Genomic DNA, 8,251 nt, shown 5'->3' with positions numbered 1-8,251 from the left:
GGAAACATTTTATTTTGCCTGATTTTTTTTTTTTTTTTGCTATTTATATAAACTATTCTAATTTTGGTCCTTAAAATACCAAAATTTCCACTTAATAACTTTATATTTTGGTTCCTCTGATGATGTAATTTTTCAATATTAAATTATTGATCATTTACACAGGCCACTAGAGTGCGCTACATCTCAAACCAGGAGCTTTAAATCTCAAAGGTTTTGGTTTTAATAATTATCTTCTTAAAGGGCCAGTACCATGTGTTTTCCAGGCAGATGGTATCATGGTTGCTAATTGCTGCTGGCTAGTCTGAAGGAGCTGAGTGAGGGAGGATCTGCGCCTTGGAGGCGGGGCTAGGTCCACCCAGGCGTTTTGCTCAACTGAATGGTTGCCATGGAGATTAAATGATTTGTTAAACATGAAAGAATGAAAGCAACGCTGCAGGTTTGTTTCTGATGAGGGAAAAACATGAAAACATGACGGAAAGTTTAAAAAGTAGATTTTTGGTGATACTGCCACTTTAAAAATAAACTGTAAATATTTCCAGCTCCTCCAGTCCAAAAACTGTTTGGTTAACTGGTTTCTCTCCAGTTTGGATCAAGTTGACTTGTCAACTATTTAAACCAAAGTATCAAAAATGATTTCTGACTTCTAGCAATCTGATAAAAAAAGATTTATTTAAAATATTCGTTCAAACAGCTAAAAAAATCCAGAATTATAGAAATCAGTTTTTCTTTAAAGCTTCGTTCCACAGGTGGTTTAATCTGAGAGGAAATGAACTTTAATGGCCCCAGAATGAAAACCGTCTTCATCAAAAACAGCATTGAACTTTAGGCGCAGGTTATCCTGGGCTTTAATATTTCTGATTTATTCGTTTTATTTCCAGGAACAAAGTCATGAGAGGCTGAATCCCCAGACTGACGGAAAACAATGAAATCACACCAACGGTTCGTCTGAGGCTTTTATTTCCTACTGAGCAGGAAGCTGCTGGTTAAACTGACAAAACGTCTCTCACATTAGAGCTGGTGGTGAGAGGTCAGAGGTCACCGGGGTCGGGGTTAACAGAGCTAGAGATAGACAGCGAATGAACTACATAGCACAGCTGTATGGAGCTAAATCAGGGCTGTAAAGTTTGTTCGAAAGTAAAAAAAGTAAAACCAAACAAACTTGAAACTAAAAAAAAATGGAGACACTGAAAAATAATTTAGGAAGTGATAAAAGTTTGAAAGTGAAAAAAAATTGAAGCTACAGAAGAAAATTTAAATTGAAAAATAATTTGAAACTGAAAAATAAAGTAAAACTGAAATAGGAAGTTCAAAACTACTTTTCAGATTCAAGTTTTTCAGTTTCAGATCTTTTTTTAAGATGACTTAGTTTTTTTTTAAACAAACCTTATGGCCCTATTGGAGCTCCATACAGCGGCCTGTCAGATGCAGCTCTTCTCCAGATCCTGAGCCGATATGGTTCTGAGGGAACGCGAGGAGAGGAAGAGCGGCGGGAACGGCATGGCGGCCGGCGGCGGCGACAGGCTGGGCACCACGGAGATGATGGACGGCGAGTCCGCCAGCGAGCCGTAGCCCGATTTCTGCAAACACATGGAGGACGAGTCGGCAGCAGGGCCGTGGAAAAACCCGGGAGGGTCCAGGGCGTCTGCGGTGCCCACTGCAGGCGGGAGGTCAGAAAATTCAACAAAAACCTTAAAAATTATGAAAAATACTTTAAACACAGCTAAAAGTCTACAACAATAGTTGTAATAATAACAGACTAATTTGCAATAATACGACAAAAAATCATAATAATACCACAAGAAAAATTGCAATAATGAGCAAATAGAGTTGAATATTACAAGAATAATGTAATAATACTACAAAAATTCACATAACAGAATAAAGTCGTAATAATTTGAGAATGAGGTCATAATATTACCAGAATAAAGTCTAAATTATGTGTGAAAAAAGTTACAATGACATCAGAATGAAGTCATAATACAAAAATAAATTAATCATAACAAAGACTTTATGTGAGAATAAAATTGTACAAAAATAAAGTAAAAAGAAATTAATGATAAAAGTCGTAATAATGTATAAATAAAGTCGTACTGTACAACTTTTTACCATCAATTTATGACTTTAATCCCATAATTTAATCTTTTTCTTAGCCTGGTCCTGTAATGCTCCACCATATATTAAACAGGGAAAAAATAAAAATGTAAATTTTTCCTGAACTTGCGTGGACCGGGGCCCAAACCAGTCTCCTGCCCCGGGCCCCAGATCCTCCTAAAACCGACCCTGGACAGGATGACTCGGCTCTGATTGGAGGAACTTTCAATGTTTATACTGAAGATGCAAACCGGCACAACAAATAACAGAGAAGCAGGTGAGTTCTGACCGGGCCGACCTGGGTCGTCCTGCAGCTGCGTGTGCAGGTATTGCTGTTTGGTGTAGAAGTTGTTGTAGATGCAGTAAACTGCCGCCATCAGAGCAACGGTCCCGACAGACGCGGCGATGAAGAGGAAAATCTTGGCGTTGTCTTTGTCTACATGAGCATCTGGATCAGAACCAGCAGAAAAACGTTGCAGCTGCAGTACGTAACTTTTATTAAAACGTTTTCATGATGCCAGAACGGTTTGGTATGAGAAGATCAAAAAATAAAAATATCAAGCTCCTTTTCTTTTTCAATTCCTAACTAGAAACAACCAATCAGAGCCAGGAGGCGGGGCTTAGCGCTGTCAATCACCCTCCAGCTCTCTGCTACCCTACAGTCTGTGGTAAATGCTAAGGTTAGTTAGCATAGCCACCAATGACGGCAGATAAACAATTTTCCTGTAAGTTGCTTCTCTGCCATTAGCGCATTCAGCAGCGAGTGCATGAGGATGATTGGCAGCGCTAAGCTCCTCCTCCTGGCTCTGATTGGTTGTTTTTGGTGAATTTCTGTCTCACAACAAACTGCCAACATGGAGACCTTTAATTTATAAGAGTCACTGCAGCTTTAAATCCACTGGAGCCAAAACCAGAGACCCGGGAACTTACACGTCCTCTTAGCGTTGAGACGAGCTGCGTCGTCCTGAACGAGGAGGTCCCGGATGTGAGGAAGAGGAGGAGGAGGAAGAGCCGGGCTCATCTTCCTCTCAGACTGCAGGGTGACCTGAGAGCTGCTGGGCGGAAACATCAGCAGCAGGCACAGAGCGGCAAGGCTTCCCATGGCGACCAGCTACTGAAACACAGAAACAAACTCCTCCGTCTTCCTCAGCCTTAAAGGGCCGGTACCGTGTGTTTTCCACTTTACTGCAGAATTAAGGTATTATACTATAAACTATTAAATACTATATATATCAAATATCACTTAGAAAAATGTTGAGCTAAATAATAAAACAAAAGTGAGACATTTTGTCTACTTTTGAAGTAATAATGCAGTAAATCACTGGATTCCACACCTTCAGTCTCAGTGCTTTAACTGACCATAATGAAGGCACAAAAAGTGTCACATATCAAATATAATTTAAAATAACATTTGACTTTGTAATTTATCGTCTTGAAATTGGGCCTCTGTCTCTTTAAGAACTCCTGCTGTTTCTGAAGCTCCGCCTCCAGGAAGTCACCCCAACACGGCTCCTCTTTAACCCTTTCATGTTTTTACCAGCGTTGCATTTCCACCAAATGGTTGCTAATTGCTGCTGGCTAGTCTGAAGGAGCTGAGTGGGGGCGGAGCTGCGCCTTGGAGGCGGGGCTAGGTCCACCTCCCAGGTGGACCCACCCAGCTGGGTCCACCTCACAGTCGGTCCCAGCTGGTTGGGTCCAGCCGGGTCCCATCCAGCTGAATGGTTGCCATGGAGATGAAAAGATTTCTCTAACATTAAAGCAACTCCAGGTTTGCTTCGATTAGGAGAAAACATAAAAATTTGACGGAAAGATCGAAATAAAGTCATTTTAAGTTACACCGCCTCTTTAATGTTTTTTATGAGCTCTTAATAAAAATGTTTCAACTGTTTCTCATCTTTGTTTAACACCAAGACTAAAACTGAAGCCCAGATTTCATCCAGCAGGACTTTCTTCCCTTACAAACATTCAGATCTCTAAAGAAAAGCCGGGCGTTATTCAAAATGAGTTTTTACCTGAGTTTTAGGAACCGAGACGCTGCTTTCCTCTCGCTGGCTGTTGTTCTTTCTGCCTTTCAGGCTGAGTGAAGTGAGACTGGATCCAAGACGACCGAAATCCCCAAAGACGTCGATGTTTCTTCAGGGAATCCTGCAGAAAAGCAGCATCATGTCATGGAGACGGAGATTATTAAACGCTGATCTGCAGCACTTTGAACCACAGATAAAAAATAAAGAGGAAACGTCTGAGGATGCTGCATTTTCTAATTAAAATAAAGAATCTTTGTTTTAACTAGTTTATTCTCTTTAAGAAGGTGATATAAATAGTGACAATTTAATTTGAATAAAGACGATCTTTGTTTTATTTCTTCTGGTTTAAAACGAGTTTAAACTTGAAACTGAATTAGCTAATATAGAAATCAATTTAATGGAAAAACACAATAAGTTCAGCTTCTAGTTTGTAGAAATAAAAACTGAGCATCTAAAACCGGAACAGGTTGTATTTGGAGGATGCAGCTCCCCCTGGTGGTGAGTGATGAGTACAGCAACTCAACACGGCAATTATTTTCTTTGCTTTATTTTTCAAGTAAAAAATATTTAATAATTAAATATTAAAATGTGTTTTAAATCAATAATCATACATGTGTGTAATATTCAAACGTTTTACCTTTTAGGTGTTTTTGTGGTTTTTTTTAAATTTTGAACAAAATATTCAAACGTTTACTAGATGTAAATATTAACCAATTAACTGATTACTAAATTAGTCATAATGTATATTTGTGGTTTCTTGTGTTGGCTGAAAGACGTCAAACTGTTTAAAAACTGTAGAAGAAAAATATTCAAGTAAAACTGAAGCTCTAAATGAATCTACATTGTTTCACCTTTTGAACTGAAACAAATGAACTTTTTCTCTTTCCTGACGTCAACGGAGCCGAGCGTTTCAACATTTTCTCCCCATGAAGAAACGTTCAGTCAGCTTCACGTTTCAGACCAGAATGTTCCCCAAACGTCACTGAAAAACAAAACTTTCCATCAGCGTTTCATTTCCTGACCTTTGACCTCAGAGTTTCTTTCCCAGGCAGATAAAGGAGCAGATTTCACACAGCAGGGAGCAGAAAACGTTACGGTGGAGAACCTGAGCAGAAATGTTTTATCAAGCCCAAGTTCCTGCAGAAAACCGACAGGAAAACTTCACCGAAAATCTACAGTGGAGTTTAGGAAGATTAAAGACGGAAAAGGACTAAATATCAGCCAAGAACATAAACAGAGCTTTCTGGAATAAACTCAGAAATATCTGAACTCCAAAAGAAAAAAATTGCAAGAAAAAAAAAAAGATTAATCTCAGATTATAATTTTGATCCTTGACTCTGAGCTCTAAAAGCTGGAAATTTACTAGAAAAACTAAAACTTTGAAATTAATTTAAACTTTTCTAGAAAAAATAAGGATATTTTCTGAGCAACAAAACTAAAAAACTTGAGAAAAAAATTCAAATTGTTGGCTGAGTCTCAGAAATGTTCTAGAAAAAAAGAGGCAATTTCTGAGCCAACATTTGCAAGAAAAAACCCTTAAATTTTCAGATTAACGTCAGAAGCTCCAGAAAACCTTTGAGCTTGAAATTTGTAGGGAAAAAAAGTAAATAAAAATGAAAAATTCATCTTTAAACTTGTGGAAATTTGAGTTTTGAAAGTGCAGAAGAGAAATTTCCAAGTTTTGTTCTAGAAAATGTCTGGGATGAAGAACTTTGGGATTTCTTTGGCAGAAGTTGAGTTTTTTCCTCTTCCTGTCTGCTGGGCCCAAAATTATCTGCTTAACTGAAACCAAAGAAATGAAAAAATGTTCCCCTAAATAAATTCATCACTTCCAGCTGCAGGTTCGTTTTCTGACTTTCTTACAGATCATTTAATTATTCTGGAGCTTAAAATCAGTAGAAATAAAAAATATTCAGCTTAAAAACTGAAACCAGGAAGAAAATAGAATCTGACAGGAACAAAAAGATATTGCTGCAAAAGTTTTATTATGACAAATACAGAGAAAATTCATTTTTACATTTGTTTACCAGCTAAAGTTTTAAAACATTAAATACCAGAATGATTTCCACATTTTGTTCTGCCTTATTTATGTTGAAGGCAAAAAAATGCAACTTTTTAAGTTCATGTGACTCAAGATCAAAATCAAAACATTAAGAGTGAAAAATATCGGAATAAAAACTAAAAATCACAAAAAAGAAATAAAACCAGAAACTAAAAATATCTACAAGCTCATTTAATTTAGCTTCAGTTTCTACTTTTTACATATTTACATTGCAGACGTGGCTCACATGACTGATTCAGTCAGCAGAACCACTTTAAATCACATGAGGCTGAAACCAGAACCAGACCCAACACTTTGAAACGGTTCACATTATGGCAGCTGGTCTGGACCCGGACAGAACAGAGTAAAGGAGAATAGATCCGTTTTGTAGCTCACAGGACAAATCGCAGTGGAAATAAAAACCGACATTTATCTGGCTGTTTAGGAGATTTATAATTATTAGGGCTGAACTGACTGCAGTTTTCTGGCCAATAAATGTTGGAAAGTCTCACCTGCACATTCAGATTCTTTTCTTCTGAAAAGTCAAAAGTTTTATCAACAAAAGTTACGTTGGCAGCAGCGTTCGGACCTCTGCTGAGCTCCGCAGGGTTGGCGGATCCGTCAGTCAGTTATAGAATAGAATAGAATTACTTTATTCATCCCAGCAGTTTATTATGGAAGAATAAAAAGCAGAGCGTCTGATTTCCAGACGTTAGTGGAGGTAGATGAGATCGGAGGACAAGATCAGCTTCACATGTACGTCTCAGCCAAACGCCGAATGTTTTGGAAATTCAGGCTCATAAAGTAGTTATGATATGTAAATACTTTCAGGGCTGCAGCGTCTACATCTGTGTCGACTACATTTTGTTTAATTACAGATTTTAACACATTAAAATTTGAACAAAATTAATTTATTTTAATTTATTAATTAATAAATTATTAATTTAAATTTATTTTGTCTTTTAAGCCTTAACCTTCGTATTTCCACATAACGCCGCTGTCTTACAGTGTCAAACATCCCGATATGAATGATATCGGTTATCGGCTATAAGAGCAGGATTAATATCAATACCAGCCTAAATTTTCATATCCGTGCATCTCTAAATATTTTATTATCTTTTCTTCGGACCGTTTCAGTTGAACGTTCTGCGCTGCGTCTGTATCAGCAACAAGACGGAAATAAACATCGGAAGCTCCGGTTTTACTTATCGGATCGATTACGACAACGATACCGATGTTCACGCCGATATATCATGAAAATAATAAACATTTCTCATTTTCTCTGGGGAACTCGATGCTTAACGGAAACTGTTCTGGACTAACAGTCATTGTAAACATTTACGGCGCCGTAAACATCCAGGTCTGAAAACTGAAGATTCAGATAAAATGTTTTGGCAGCGATGAGCTGCGGAAACCGAAACACGGACGTCAAACAGCAGCTCGTGTTCATAAGGTCAACAGGTCGTAGATATGCGGCCGTCCACCGCCGCGTCGCTCCACTTCTGAACGTTGGTGTGACCATCAGAGTTCGTAAAAACACGAAGTCGTAAAACAACAAGGATACGCAGGAATGGTTCATGACGGGTTCCAGTTCCTCAAATATCAACTTTTTAAAAGACATTCCTGTTGAAAAAATAATTTAATACATCCATAAACTTATGGATTTAATTTAACTTTGTGAAAATAAATAGGGGAAAAGGTTTTAAATATTTAAAAATGAAAGCTTTTGCTCTGAAAATGGTGAATTAAAGTTCGTTAGGGCAGAATTTTGGTCATTTCTGTGACAGAGCATTAAAGCCAGGACAAAGAAAAAATAATTATGAGAATAAAGTCACAATATTATCTAAATAAAGTCGTAATATTACGAGAATAAACTCATATGACAATAAAGTCGTAATACCAGAAAAACTGCAGTGACAAGAAAAATGATGTAACCAGAATAAAGTCATAATATCAGAATAAAACTCGCAACAATATGAGAATAAAGTCGTACAACAAAAGTTATAAGAATAATCTTAACGAGAAAAAAGTTGTAATAATAAAATTGTAATATGGAGGCCTTAGTCCTCGACGCGGACGTCGCGGGTTCGAATCC

Source organism: Xiphophorus maculatus, chromosome 10 (assembly GCF_002775205.1).
Source record: "Xiphophorus maculatus strain JP 163 A chromosome 10, X_maculatus-5.0-male, whole genome shotgun sequence".
Lineage (NCBI taxonomy): Eukaryota > Metazoa > Chordata > Actinopteri > Cyprinodontiformes > Poeciliidae > Xiphophorus > Xiphophorus maculatus.
This window is presented reverse-complemented; position numbering follows the sequence as displayed.